We start from the raw sequence: 16,097 nt of genomic DNA, 5'->3' as shown, positions 1-16,097 counted from the left end.
AAAATACATTTGATCACTTTAGCCTGGAGGGAATTAACAGGAACAATTTTTTGCCTTTGCTTAAATGTCCATCAGTTCTACTCTAATAATAATTATATTTTAATGATATGTGTTTCAGCAATGTATATATTTTAAACATCATTTCACATTGGCTGCTCTTTAGATGGACTATTAAAAGTTTTAAACTGCGCTTTGTATATACACAATTAGGCCACTGCTGTAGCACGCATGAGACAGACTGAAACTTCTGGTTTCATGGGGCCAACCTGCTTCCCAATTCCCTGTCTGATCCCATGCAGAAACATAAGCAGATAAAACAGAAGCAAGGTATACGCCGAGCCAGAAAGCCCAGCATGACAGAGGAGGGAACACCGAGGCTCATTAACGGCAGCCGCCTGGACTGATCCCAGCACTCAGTCTGGGGAGTAAGAGCCAACTCGCTCCATTACAGGGAAGAGAGAGACTTCTAAAGGGCATGACCATCTGGAGCAAGCCTCACTCGTTTTTTTCTAAACTGTGTATGGGTGGGAGGCAGAGCCCAGACTCATCAAGCAGGTTGATAATCAGGTGCCACCGAAACTCATTCATGTTGATCCGTGTAGGGTCAATTGCAGCCGCGAGTGAAATGTAGCAACTGGATGAAATGAAACAGAAAAAAAGGCTCTGCAGTGATATTTATGCAGGGTGGCTGTGCTCTGAAAACCCCAGCGTGGGTTAAATATTTTTTTGTGGACTCAAAGCAGCCCATTTGTTCAAAGCAACAGGACTGTGTCAGACAGAAGTGGGACAAGTTTTTAAGGAAGAATAAGTACAACCAAGTCTTTTCCCTCACATCGTATGGTGCCCGGGAAATATCCGTGGAATGGAGTTGGGGGACAGGTGAAAACTCAGTATTCAGTGTTGAGATGACATTCGTCCCCAAAGGACAAATGGCTCCACATGAAAAATTGATATGGGGCAGAAAATAGACTTCCAGTTCGATATAGAATAAGGGTGACCACGAGACTGAGAATCCAAATTATAGCAGTGCAATTTACCCAAATTAATTATTCACTGTGCAGGAGCCTGGTATCAGTAGCTAGACACACAATTACAAAGACACGGGGTCGGGCTTGTTTAAGGGTACATCCAGAACAAAACTAATGAGGACCGACACACTGATTGATCGCACACTCCAGGAGCTATTTGTCTGTTCCCTGCACATAGTTCTTTGCTGAAAAAGTGCTTGGATATTAGCAATACAAGACGAATGAATGTATGTATATGTAGTTGTAGTGTTTTTTAATGAAATGAAAGTATGGATGTGTGCATGGATTCAATTACTGAATAGCGCAGGGGCCCAAAGTGTAAGGGGCCCTACTGGCCTTCATCTGCAATATGTCACTCAAACTAACAGGTACCAAAAAGAGGCTCAAAATGGTCACAAAGAGACACAAAGGAACTGCAAAGAGGTGCAAAATAACTACAAAAAGGGCCAAAACAACCATAAATAGACACAAAATTATTACAAGACATATAATTGACTAAAAACAACCACAAATGGCCTCAAGGGGACACAAAACCTCTAAAAATTGAATGTTGACTTCAAAGAGATGCAAAAGATGGTTTACAGATTATCAGCCTGGCTGATTATTTGGACCAATATTTGGGATTTTGCTGATGATCTGTATCGGTGTTTTATTTTAATGACTGCCGATAAAATCAATCAAAAAGTGCAAAGAAAGTGTCAGCATGGGAGGAACTTTTACTTTGTAAAACCTCAGGGAGCCTTTTTTTTATTAATTTTCTTATTTTTAATTAACTATAACAAAGTTGCCGGGAACTTGCTGTATATAGTGTTCAAAGTTTCATTTTTGGATTAAACATTTGCTAAAGGTGTTTAAACAAACTTTTGTTTTGAAGTTTGTTATATTCCAAATTCTAAAATTGATGGAAATATTTCACTGTTATTGTAAATGCATATCGGTTCCAAATATCAGTCATTGGTCTCATTAGGTACTAGTAATCGGTATTGGCCCTGAAAAACCATATCGGTCTACCCCTAACTTATAGCGTACTGCATTTTGCCAAACCTCTCAGTGTGAACACACTTATGCACTCAAAACAGCAAATAAAAGTACTGAAGTATCTGACTGAGACACAGCATGGTCTAGCTCCTATTGAGGTGGCAGTGGGGCCTTTTTCATCTCTGTGCCCAGGGCCCCATTGTTTTATAAACTGCCAATGGATGTGTGAAATTCCTTAAAAGCGATCTCCCTGTGACATATTTTCAGCAGCACAGCATTGCTTTACTAAATCCTTGGAGTTCAAAAAATAATTACCCCTTCAGAATTACATCACATTATGTATGATACAAGAAGTGCCCTCAAAGTGCTGTTGCAGTAACCCCATTGCTTCTCAACTCAGGGGAACTGTTCAACATGTTCACAAATGACAGTGAGCCTTAATAAGTCAGCCAGCAACCACACTGCATGGAACACTGCTTCCGCGCTCCGATCCGTGCTCAGGGCAGATACATAGATAATCAAAGCATGACAGCGGGTTTTACATTTCAAATAACCCACGGTGCATTACCAGCAGTTATTTACAGTGTAAGCACTGCTCATTAATTTTTAAACAGGCCCTTAAGGTCTGGTTGACAGACAAAGCTGGCAAGCAAAAGTAGGAGAATGAAGTGTTGTTGTTTTTCAACTCACAATATGAAACATAGTAATGGCACTGAGCAAAGTGCTATGGGATGCATTATTAATGTGTTGATGATGCAATATGTAAAGGTCAGGGCCACTGTCTGTGCACACAGTCATTCATCATATAGTGCGTCTCAGTGCGTATGATAATATATAATATTGGTGTCCAATTGACATTTGAGATATTAGCAGATGCTTTTATTCAGGGCATTTAGTTACTAAAGATTCATACATTTCAAAATTGATTATCTGGAACAGTATCTTTTTTTTTTTTTCCTACAGACTGCATTTTTCTCCTCACTGAAACCCCGCAGGAGTTGAAGAGACAGCTTGGCAGATGTCTTTTCTTGCCATGAACCTGACGCCACTGGGAGTATTGGGAGTCCCAGACCCTACAAATGAGATAGCGCAGCTGCCATGTCTCCATCCACGCCAGTGTCGTCGCCAATGTTACTCGGGTTGTACATACAGGTGCGTCCCCGCACCACTCTGCAGAATTGAGGTTGTCACAGCGTGTACCTGGTAATCCCCCTTTCTGGCTTTCCCTGCTACAAGCTTTGTAATCTTATTACCCATGCATGTCTCATTAATTCCCGTCATGGCCGCGTGGCCCACCACTCCTGCTGTCACCACCTTGTGAGATCCTCCAGCCACAGCGCGCCAACCCCAAGGCCTCTAAACAAAGCAGGGGGCGAGGAGGGGAAGTGGTGGCCTGTGTAGCAGCCACAAATCATTGATGAGGGTCAGGCTGACTCCAACTGTGAGAACTCACCTTGGGCGCAGCTTCTTGCAGGCCTATAAATGAAGACTGTTGTGCTCTCTGATGGATGGACTGCAACAGAAGAGAAGGGAATTGCAGCTTTGTTTGGCCGTGATAAGGACTGTTTTTAAATGGCTGCAGGCTATTATATAGGACAATATTTGTTCAAATTAGCTCAACATTCAATGGATTTTTTAGTTATCACTTGCGGCAATAAACATGCATAGCTGGTGCTGACATGACAAGGTCTATCATACTAATTAAACTAGATGGACCTGTGGCTTGACTGTGTTGCGTGTTGTGTAATGAGCGTGCTAATGACGCCTTAAAAGTGTTTATCGAAATGCTCGCCGCATAGTGCTTACTTCACTCTTGTATTACACTGCTTCAAGACTAACTTCAATATCTTTAAATGACAATATTTGTCATTGTGATTGCAAAATGGAAGTCAGTCCGCTGAAAATGAGTCTGCAAAGTGAAACACAGACGAGGGAAGATGAGATCTGTTTCTTCTTCTTCAAAAAAAGAAGAAAATAAGTTGAAAATGAGTTTTTCTGAATTTATTATTTGTGATAGTAGAATCTCAAAGTGTGTTTGTGCTTTTGTGTGTCACTAAATTTTAATGGAAAACTTGCAGTGACTGTAAACAGACATTTTGAGGAGACTTTTGTAATAGTATGGTGCATTACAAACAAAATCCTGTGTTATTTCACAGGATTAGCTGGAATATTTTGCAGTTGTTACAACTTTTTGTATTATTATTTTCTTTTTGTGTTTTTGTAGTTTTGGCCATTATTCTTAGATTATTTCTAAGAAACAAATTTATATTAATTTAGTACTTTAACTGCCTTTTGAGATCTGCCTGTTCTATCACTTATATTCCTTTTATTTGCTTTATTCTTGTTTTCCCTTTGTGTTGGCATTTTCTTGCCTTTTTGTTTGACTTTTGGCCTGATCGTTGATGTTTATTTTATTATTCCCTGAGTTCCTGCCTTTGCTTTATCATTTAAAGCACTTTGTAAACATCTGTTTTAAAAGGTGCTATATAAATTAAGTTATTATTATTATTATTTTTGGTCTTAATAACATTGTATTTGCCAAGTTAAGATCTGGGAACTCCACTGCAACACTTAAGATAAGTCATACAGGGCAAGAAACACAAGAAGAAGAATGTTTTAACAAACCCCCAGGTTAGCTTTGTTATTTGAAAGAGGGGAAAAAAGTAGTCAAGTAAAACAATTGGCAGTTAGAAAAATGACCAACTGTTTAAACATGAATTCATTTTTTTTCACATTATAACATGCACATGTTTCTGCAGTAAGCATTCTGAGAAAAAGCCAAACTTACACTAGCAAACAGCAGCAGCTCAGCAGCAGTGACACAGCAGCGATGCAGCCTGTGTGGACAAAAAAAAAACAGAAGAAAGATGAGCAAGAAAAAGAAAAAAAGGCGAGCCACAGCAGTTCATCAACACATCCAACGCGTGCTGCACAGTGAAAACACACCATGTACAGGTAACTCCTTGTTAGTAAAATGTTACCAATAGCAAAAGACACAATGATCAGAAGTACAAAAGATGTCTAGTAAAGTCTAATAAAACTTGATTATGCTATACCATAATATATCCTTAAACAACAAACATATTGTCATTGAGGAGAACAGACAAGCTTAGCTCAGTTCTGTTTTTTGGGCTGCTGTTAAGTCCAAGCAAAATATGTGTCCTTGTTTTGCATTAATATTAGATTGTGTACCAAGAGTTCACCTACAGTTCCAAACCTGATGCTTGCTAAAGCTTGCAAAAACAACAGCAGCATCAATCTGAGCAAAACCTCAGGCATTTTTTGACATCAAATCACAACTGAGTATTAATAAGGACCCATGGTAGGCAACCATTTTCATTGCTTTCATGATGCAATGGAAATATATTCAAAACCTTTAACACAGAATTTCCATATACCTCTTCTAGTGCATTTTCTGTATGAAAATGAGCTTTTCATCCCCTGTGCAAAAGTTCAGTCTACATGATGTCATAGTAAGTGCTATGTTTTGACAGCCAGTCCCTGTTCACTCTCCAAAAGCTAAAAAAGTTCCTTTTTTTTTGAATTCCAAAACCATGTCCTAGGTGTATGACACAAATCTTACACCATACCAGGTGGCCTAAGTGTAAGAAAGCATGGTTTTGATTGTTTCTCTTTAAAAGAAATAGAGAAAATATGAAATACATTGCACTTGTGGATAACTCATGCATGTGTGAAATTGGTTGCAGTATCTGCAGTAGTTATCTTATGCCAGACACACATGCGATACATTATTGTTGAGGCTTGATAATCTCATGCCTACTAAATGACAGGTGTTCAACAAAAATAATTTAATTTTTGACTCATAATTTTACTGTACTCTGTGGAACAAAAAATCTTGCAAACCTTCACTGGAGAGACACGATTTGATATTAGGTAAAAACTTAGACTTTTGGTGCTCATGCACCCATCCGCACATACACTCACACATTGCTGGCAGGGTTACCATCGCGAGCAATTTGGGACTCTGTGTCTTGCCCAAGGACATTTGGATGTAAAGATATCGATTTAAATCCTACTTACCTGTAGATAGTAAAAATATACATAGACACATGTGAATTAAATATATTATATAGTTACAGTCACTGTCTGGTTTTAATGTATTATACTTAGTAACATAACAAAATTGTTTTGACCAAAACCAGCGTAGGGCTTTTTTTATTATTAATTATGATTATATCACTGAATAAATATCACAAGCGTTATCCTGTTAATTTCAAGACATTGTCATCATTGTCAAAAAGCAAGGCAGCTTCAGTGTTAAAGGTTGATCAAAAAAGGCAGCAGGAAAAAAAAGAACCTTTGAGGTCTCAATTTTAGAAAACCAAATCACCTAAGGCACTGATCTGAGTTAAAGAATGCTCCAATGATCTCGTAATCACATAAATCCGTTATGGTTTTTTTGAGGTACAATGAAAAGCCCTAAAAAACCCATCCAACTAATGATTTTAGTAAGCTGGCACATTTATATTTTACTGATTACACTCAGTTTACTTGATGTCAAGACTCTTCTGGGCTCTGAGCGTCTCTATGGTTCTTTTTATTGTTCGAGAGAATCAGTAGGGGAACGGAACAAATCAACACCTGCCAAATGATGCTGATGCACTCTGTGGATATCTGTGGTCATAAACAATCTGGAGTAGTAAACATTTTCATACCTAAATGGCATCACTAGGCTGCAGGTAGATGGTGCTTATTACTGTGCCCTAAAGGCTCCAGAGGACTAAGTCTATGATCAATACTTTTCAAAATATCTTGGACGCCTAACCTGCCTGAGGAACTTTTACTGAAGCAAACACCATCCACAATGCATTTAATAAGTACAAGCACAAAGTACAAATCATACAGCGGTGGGGCACAGAAGTCAACACCACATACAATGGAGACATAAACAGACCTTTTCAGTAAAATGTAATATTAAGCCTTTTCTCACCGTTGTGCTTATTTTAACTTATATTCTGCAACAACAAATAATAAACAAATAACGACAAATAATTTTACTCTTAAATTTTATAGGTGAGTTTTGGATATAATGAATGATGCTTTGCAAAATGAACTAAAAAAGCAGAACCTTTCGGGCAATCTAAAGGTCAAAACTTGAACATCAAGCGACACAGTGATCATTTGACAACAACAAAACCCCAGACACTTCTGGCTCAAGTTACCTGGGTTGAAAGGTTCTTTATAAGGTGACAAAAGAGCCATACAATTAAATCATTTTATTCACATTCAAGTTAGCTAAGGGCTGAACCATGAGATAGCCGTTGGGCCAGCAATTTCTCCAGTGCGCCTGCATTATGGGCCTCATGATGCGGAAGATCCAGGTTGTTTTATAACAGCAAACTTTTTTGGCTATATCATGACTAAGCAACTTTCATAGGAATGCATGGTTAATATCCATTTCTGCAGTTATGCCCTAAGCTAGAGGCAAACTTTGTCAGCTGTTTGGCGCTAGGCAATTAGCATGTGTCATAAATGAGGTTGATGAGAGCTGTGAGAGTCAATCAACAGAGTTCAGTTGCACATCATTTGACAAAAAGATTAGATACATATTTATAAGTCCCAAAGCAGGGGAAATTTTCATTTTTGTTACAGCAGCAAAGGGGACCGTGCAAAACAAGAGGCATAATCAAAAAATTAATCAAGATATAATTAGTGAGTCAACAATAAAAATGCAAAATTTATTAAGTAGACTGACTGACTGGTTGAACTCACATTATTGCACGCAGGAAGTATGAATTCTGCACAGTCTAGTAAATGCTGATGTTGAACATGAGTGATGATTGTCAGTTTTTGTATGTATGGACTAGTGGGAGCAGTGTTCTTGTAAAGTCTGACAGCAGCAGGAAGGAAAGACCTGCAGTATCTCCCCTTCACACTCCTCCACACACAAACAATCAACTGAGAGAAGCTAACATGCTTCATAAAGCTGAGCCAAACTGCAAAGCTGGGTGCTTATTCTCATGTGACTTAACTACAAGCAACCCCTTTCACATCATATTTAGACATACTATCTGTTGTTAACATCAAAATATTGATTAGTGCAGCTTTAAACAATGTGCTCATGCTGCAAACAGCACATTGGATATGAATAAATAAAAATAAAATGCATATTTGATGTACCTGAAAGATAACTATTGATGCTACAGAGATTATGTCATCATACACAGGAGAGTGAGTCTTTGAGTGACACAGCAGCGGTGGGCCACACTGCCAGCAGAGACCCCTCAGACCACCAAGGACTTCATTATGTAACATTCTGACTGACATCATGAATGATGAGTGACGTTTAGCTGAACGGGGTCAAGGCCATTGACTTTCTGTTTTTTTGTGTACTGAATACAAGGTCTGACACGTGTGAACAGTGGCCTGCAGATTTTGGTTCATCAAGCTGTGGCTATTTTGGTTCCTTTTAAATGCTGGATGATACATCAGAGCAGTGACAGAACACTGAAGCCTTTTCCAAACATCTGGCATCTTTCCTAGAAAAAAAAATCTTGAGGCACACAGGAATTTTCCAACAGGAAGAACAAGGATTCTTATTGCAGCAACTTTGAGACAGGAAAAGTCCTCATACATTTATATAGGTGTAGATTCAGGGGTACACAGGGAACACAGTCCCCCTCAATATTTAGAATGTGCATATGTGCATATGTCTCCACCAATAAAACTTTTGTTTTGATTTTTACATATTTGCCATCATGCAGAAAATTGTGTAATGGTCAAAAATTTCTTTTACATGGATGGATTACTGAATGAGCTTACCTTTTACATGCCTCGGGGCCCAATGTGGTGGGGGCCCCCTGGCTTTCACTTGCAAAATTTTACCTGTACATATACAGACCAGGGGACTTGACAACAAAGACAAACAAAAAGACTACAAAGAGATGTTGCAAACTGCAAAGAGACAAAAACTGCAAAACCAGTAAAACAACCATAAAGAGACACTAGACAACCACAAGGAGACATACAATGATCGCAAAGCGACACAATGTTACCAAAACAGACATAATTACCATAAAAAGACGCAAGATTACCTAAATAAGACCAAAAAAATTACTTCCAAGGTCCCCAACAACTACAAAAAGAAATAAAAGTACCACAAGGAGACACAAAGCTGATTTTACACTGCCTGTTCAAAGCAGGAATATCGACCAGTTATGGTGCTTCGCTGCTCTGGCGGAATGGAGGGATAGATTTTTTTTGCCCTTTAGCTAGCAATGGAGGTAGTAACAGGGCTGAAACGGTGACTTTGTAAAAGGGACAGCTGGAAGGATGGGTGTGACATTATGTCGACACGTTACGGATGCAACCCAAAGCAGTAATTTTAAAAGGGACAACAGCTGTAAATCCCTGCAAATTGGGAAAACAATTAGGTTCAGGACCTCCTTACTCTCCAAGCAGAGGACAAGATTAGCCTCTATATAACAAGGACGTTAAATGATTGTTAATGGCATATTATCAGAAAATACTGCTGAAGTGTAAGTTATATGTCACAATAAAGGCCAATCTTGCTGTGTTAAATGCCATGCCAGTTGTGCCACTTTTGTTTCTGCGATGCCGGTACGCTATCTAAAGTCACACATTGGAGCGGCATGATGATACCGTTGGTTCTGTGTAAAAATGGAGATGTAAAGAAGGGACTTCATAGCAACTCTGAAGCACAATCTCTTTGACAAAAGGACTGCAGAGACACAAAACCACAAAAAGTCTTGCTCCTGTGTAGGAGAGGTGGTGGGGCCCTTTGCAAATCTTTGCCCAGGGGCCTATTGTCTCATAATCCCCCCATGCTGTTTTGATGTTGAAATGGAAAGTATGCCCTTGTACCAATATGACAGAATGTCATTTCTTAGTTTCTTCCATATAACACAAAAGTAAGAAATTGGCTCTACAAAAGATCTGACGATGTTTGTTCTCTTACAGTGTCCTTTCTAATAAAAGGCAAGTTAAAAGTACATTTCCTCCACATGCTGAACAGAGTGCACAAAGAATGGGCAGTGTGATTCAGGGTAAAAGTCTTTGATCCTCTTTCTATTGTCCTTTACCCTCTGCCATCTGAAAGAGCGCCAGGGATAACATGTTAAAATGCAGAAAGCCACATGGACTTTTCACGAGATACAACTGAAACATAAAAGCTAAATTATATATCCACTCTCGATAGAATCTGTCAGAGATGACTAACAATAACTAACAGCTCTTACAGTATAAAACCATGCGGGTATGTGGAGTTCATTCTGTGATGAAACAGGCCGTGCTGTTCGACATACTGTAAGTTAGAGACAGTGGATAAAAAAAAGCCGCCTATATATCACAAATCCCATTTTGTAGATGACAGTGGCAATTGCTTTTTCTGCTTTTATCAAGTGGCTCAGGCTTACTTAGATGTGCAGAACTCAAAACTGTGAAAATTGTCAGCAAAAGCAAAATCCCACCCCACAGCAAATAAGGCGTTTCCCATTTCCTCAGTGTCAGTTGCATAAAAACACTGAACAGCCCTGACGAATCTTTCTCCTCTTTCGTTTTTTCTACTCTCCCAAATCGCCTGTCAACAGATCCTCAAGAATTTCAATTTTGTGACATTTGTGGGTGAGCAAATCAAAACCCAGAAAGTGTTGAGAAAATGCATTGATATCCGCAGAGATACTGAGAAAATGCAATACGTTTCCTCACAACAGAAAACTAGCAAATGGAAGTTTGAGAGAAGAGGCAGTGGCCTCAGACACAGCTCAAAGACATGGTTACTGGACTGTTCAATACTAAACGAAGACTTTTTCTCTGGAGACCACTGAAGCTTTCCTGGAGCGCAGCGCTGCAGACTTCTCCTCTGTGGCAGCCTTCAAGGTGCAGAAGATAAGAAAAATGAAAAATGACACTGTGGGGAGGCTGAGCGCTCTTGTTCTGAAAAAGTAGACATGCTCTCTCCAAAGCATTGTTTATTTAGACTTTTTGTCCTCAGGAAAAGTGTCTTTTGTACTCTTGATGACACCTCGCAGAGCTACTCACAATAAATTCATGTCCTACCTTATAAATCCTATTAATATGTGAAAAATAGTTTTCATTTAAGAATAAAAATCATAAAATACTTTTGTTCTTTCCATAATACATTTATCAGTGTTGTGCATGCATGTGCTGGAAGGGAAACACTACGGATGACACAAACACGGCTGGTGCATCTGGCAATTCAGACATCACAACAACTGCTGAAGCCAGTTCATAAGAGATCATAAGTTTTATGATAAAATGAGCACAGATTCCAGTTTTTATATAAATTTTGCATGTAAGACCAGAAAAGCTAAACACCAGCCACAGTGGCAACAAATTTGAAACAACACATTAAGTTAAAGCGTCCGACTAGTCTTGGGAATTATCTGCAAGTGAATAATGATCACACAGTTTCATTTTGTTTTATAAAACGGTAATGTTTGGACAAACTTTCATTGATTCATGGCTAAATGCACTTGTTTGGAACTAGTATTTGGTTTCAAACTAATTTTATACACATGGTTCCACATTATTATGAAATATATCCTGAAGTTTTGTAAAGATTGAACAACCGATCTCTGATTTATTGACTTATTGGTGTTAAGCCACACTCATTTTCTGCATTTGTACTGCCACTTGTAATTTCAGAAATAACCTTACAGTCATTGTTTTACATTATTGTTTAAGATATCCAGCAAGTTTCACAATGATTGGTTTCAAATTAGCTGCGTTGCTTTGTCCAATTCAAAATAACGTTGCTTTAATGATATATAAATGTTAACTGCTGTGGTGAAATAGGAAGCAAACTTATTTCTCTTGGATGAATGCTGGATTTGGCATACACGCATTCACCACCTCAACCTTCATGCCCTTATTTCACATCCCCTGTTGCTACATGTAGGGCACATTGCTTTCTAAATGAGCACTGCAGGTAGGCACTGGACATAAACTGTGAAGTGCAGAATCATCCAATATAGACAGAATCGTTGGTAAAACTGGGACTTAATGTCTGGGAGTGGAATTTCTTCAATCTAAATTGTCTAAAGCAAACTTAAAAAATGCTCAGAACTAAAACAAAAAGGGGGCACAGTGTCCAGTGGTGAGTGTGAGGCCATATGTTTCTGCACATTCTCAGGCAAATTTATGCAGAGTTTACACTTGTTTTTATGCTCTCTCCTAACAGGGAAGAACTGATAGAAGATGTAGGTGATCAAAAAAAGGAGAAAAAAAACCTGTGGACACAGGTCCTTATTGAAGTGGAGCATAAAGATAACCATAACAACATTCTTCCAAATAACACACAACTTCACTCTGTGAAGCATGGTTTTTGTCCCCACTTTCAAACAGCAACTTATACAGATGTCCTTCAGGTATGACAACTTGTTAAGAAGAGAACACTATCTCACGGCAAGCAGAAGATTGCCCAGCCAGAAAGTTAGCTGCCCACGCTGCTCAGCCATACATTGAATTTTTGTCATTCCTTTTGAAGCTCAGTCTGACAATAAACATAACCTTCCACCATATTTCAGAATTCAATGCTTGTCCAAAGTCAACTTTCTATTTCAGCTAACTTGCACAACACGTCATGACTTTCCAAACTAATGATATATTTTTTATTTCCATTCTCCAGTGGCCCTCTAATTAACCTCATTTAATTCAACCTGCAGGCAGTGATTATCTGGTGAATACACCCATTTGATAGGCGCTTTATAAAAGTATTGTTTTGTTTTATGCCCCATCTTGAGGCAATGATGCAATTAAGCTCGTAATTATGTGTTTTTCTTGTAGAGATATTCCACGTGACATTCCATTTGTTTAACTGTGTTTTGTATGTTACACACAATACAGTCCACGCTAAAGGTGCGGAGAGGCTGAAATGAAAGTTTCGAAATAAAAGGACAAAACCCTTATTTCCATCACAAGGGTTCTGCTGAGTTTGTGTGAAGCAACATTCTCACCCATCGCGCCGGAGCCTGCGCTGGAATCACAGCTGTCCATTTTGAAATTGGCTTCACAGAGGGTTTGGTGCTCCCTGCGCTGGCGACTGCGTTGTAGGGAATGGACAGCATCTGTGCGACCAGCTGAGTTGACTTAAGCCTCCTGGCAAGCGTTTCATTTGAAAAGCGGCTGTAGCAGAGAGAACACGACACTTCCTCAAATCTCCGTGTTTGTTTTCATATTACATGGTTTGTTTCAGTCAAACTCTTGCCTGTCTGTTTGTCTCTTTTGGGCACGCGGTACAATGGTGGAGGTCTTTGGAGAAGTGTTGCTTGGCAACAGTGGCTGCGGTCAAGTCAAATTTATTTATAAAGTGTGTTTGTCAAAGTTTGTCTGACTGCTTTCTAGAGCAAACATGAAAAAAAGTACGAGGGGAAACACAATTAGAGGACAAATATGCTGGCATCCACCTCTCTGTTATTTTCTCAGCCATGAAGTAGAACAACAATCATGGCAGCACCTACCATATGGTGTGGCAATGATAAAAAATACACTTACAGAAAACTGTCAAATTCCTCTTTCAGTTCAGTGGCTATATTCTCTTCAGTGTGCAATAGCCCTTCAGTTTCATGGGTGGTTTCACCTACAAGGATTCTTCAACTAACCCAAACAACAATACAACATGGTGACCGCGGTATTATGGTATAGCAGGGTGGTTAGAATCCTGAAGGTATGTTTTTTCAATATCATCATACATACAAGTGCTCCTCTTTCTATCAAACTCATTGTATGTAGTGCACAGCATGCACCACCCGAGCTAAGAATTCCATCTCTACTGGTGGAACAGGCAGCTGAGCAAAAAACTACTGTGATATCTAGTGGCGGAGGGATTAATTACAGGACAATACACAGCCGACAACCACAACAGCAAAGAAAGACCATGGGAAATAACGGGATGTTCTTGTACATCTAACTTTGTGAATTAAGGATTTCTTTTGACCAAACCAGAACTAATGATTGGTAGAACAGTGGACCTACTAATTACATTACTTGCAAGAGTAACCAAGACAGTTTGTGTGAGTTCTATTGTTTTTGTTTCCAGTTTGAATGAAGTGTGTTTTGTGATGAGTTAACATGGCAATTAAGCCTCGTCAGTCTTCCATGACCAACAGAAAGTTGTATTCAAAGTTGTACAGCTGTATTTCTCTGTTTAATAAGGTAAATAGGTGTGAGAATATTTTTTGGAACATTCTGTGGGTTTACATTATGTAGTTATTAGTCTGAAACGCCAAAAGTAAGTATCACACTTTGGGGTTGGGTGGGGTCGTAGTGCCACACACTTGAACCATCATATACTCGAAATTTCAAGAAGGTAGGAAGGTATAAAACATTAGATACTGCCCAAGCCTAGTGGCCTCTTGTAAGATGTGTCTTCAGAATTGCCTTGATAATTCCAAAGGCCTCCCTTCATTATATCCCAAAAGTTGGTGTGGCCAACTATAAGTCATCAAGGACAGAAAAAGCCTGCCACTGACATGTTTGTGCAGTACACTGCGATGAGGTCAAATCCTCATTTAAATAAACTGGAGACACGGTGAATAATGTCAAAATACCAACCAAACTCTGAGGCTGAAAAATAAAGCCAACGCTGAAGTACCAAAAACTGTAGTTCCTTGAATGGCTGCTTAAGGCTGGCTCCAAAACAGAGTAAATCCCCACGGACCCCCATGTTAAAATACCCAAATCCACAGCAAAAATAAACATGTTTACAGCCTGATGCAAAAAAAAATAAGGAAAAAAAAAGTGTATTTCAACACTTATGTGTTGTACATTACTTTTGTAGCTGATATGTTCAAATTCCACATTTTAACAACACTGTGGTTAACGTAGCCACAAAAATCATTTGGTTATGGTTTGGAAAAAATCAAGTTTTGGGTAAAAATACACGGCTTTGAAGGCACAATACGATTAACAAGTAAAAAGCAACCACCGTTTGGGGCACTATCTCTGTGGAAATAGTGATGTATCACTAAAACACAACCAGTTTTGGTCTTGAACAGTGGTCTGCAGCTTGGCAGGTATCAAGACTCAGTTACTCGCCAACCGCTGTCCCCACCACTTCCAGGTGAAAACTTTAGAAATGTTAGTATGGTACATATGAAATGTGCCTATTTGTGGTTTGCAAAAAAATTACAATGCCAACATTTTCCTCTGTTGACTGCACTGATTAAACTTCACGCCAAAATAGTAGGAGGTGAAACAAAGAATCATTAAATGATTATGATCATTAAAACAAAAGTAGACACAAGTGACTTATGTCCTGAGAATATTATTCTTACTCTGCTGCGTTGGCTCATTGTTGGTGAAAGGTTAAAGAGACTCAGTTCTAAGGCTCAAGGACTACTGCACACTGAAGAGGGCGTATCAGTAATGTGTGTGCATTTTACTTCCCTGCGCTTACCTTTAAAAGGTAGACAGCTGAATTAAATAGGCATTTTTATGGATTTGGAAGTGCAATTTACTTTATTTCATTCTTATTTTTGGTCTCCGACTGTGACTGCATGCACCCCATCCTTGACTTTTTTGTCTTTGGCTGAAAACAGTGTTTTTCCATATATATCCAGTTTAAGAATGAAAAAATGTAAAAATAAATAAATAAATCTGTTTAAATCTAAACAACATCTGTTTGAAGCATACAAAGGCAGAAATAAAATGAAGAATCCAAATCTCAGAAACAGTTACAATATTTTTTTGTATTGTCCATGGCAGAAATCTTAATTAACAGCTGAGTCTAATTGTTTATTTGCTCAAAACCTGCAACATTACATAATATGATCTCCTCCCTATTGATCTGAGGGAGGAAACTGCTGTGCACGAGGGCCATATTTCAGAGATGAGGCAAAAAAACAACTGTGTCCTCCAGCGTACAGTATGAACTAATACGCCATCCTTATTGTGGGTTCTCTACAGTTTCATCAAGCCATGAAGGAGATGAATGATGTGTGAGGAAGCCCTGTGGAAAGCTCAGCTGTGTGAAGCGGCAGCAGCTCCGACTCTGTTTACTGTGCTTTGTAGTCACCAGGCCCACAGCCATTTGTCACACTATTGGCGCATCGGTATACAGTAGAGCACGCAGCCCGAGCTGCTCTCTCA

General features: G+C 39.0%; 1 long non-coding RNA gene across 1 annotated transcript; it reads right to left on the bottom strand.

The window, feature by feature from the left end:
* Nucleotides 1–2,062: 2,062 nt before the first annotated feature.
* On the bottom strand, nt 2,063–13,127 carry LOC148190141 (uncharacterized). Its single transcript, XR_015775287.1, has 3 exons — nt 12,965–13,127; nt 4,795–4,843; nt 2,063–3,519 (listed from the first exon to the last, which is right to left on the bottom strand). It is a non-coding gene; the product is annotated as an uncharacterized LOC148190141 (long non-coding RNA).
* Nucleotides 13,128–16,097: the final 2,970 nt, after the last annotated feature.

This window comes from Plectropomus leopardus, chromosome 2 (genome assembly GCF_026936395.1).
Source record: "Plectropomus leopardus strain MGB_pleo_1.0 chromosome 2, ASM2693639v1, whole genome shotgun sequence".
Classification (NCBI taxonomy): domain Eukaryota; kingdom Metazoa; phylum Chordata; class Actinopteri; order Perciformes; family Serranidae; genus Plectropomus; species Plectropomus leopardus.
The sequence above is the reverse complement of the archived record's forward strand: the minus strand, read 5'-3'. Positions and strand labels throughout refer to the sequence as shown.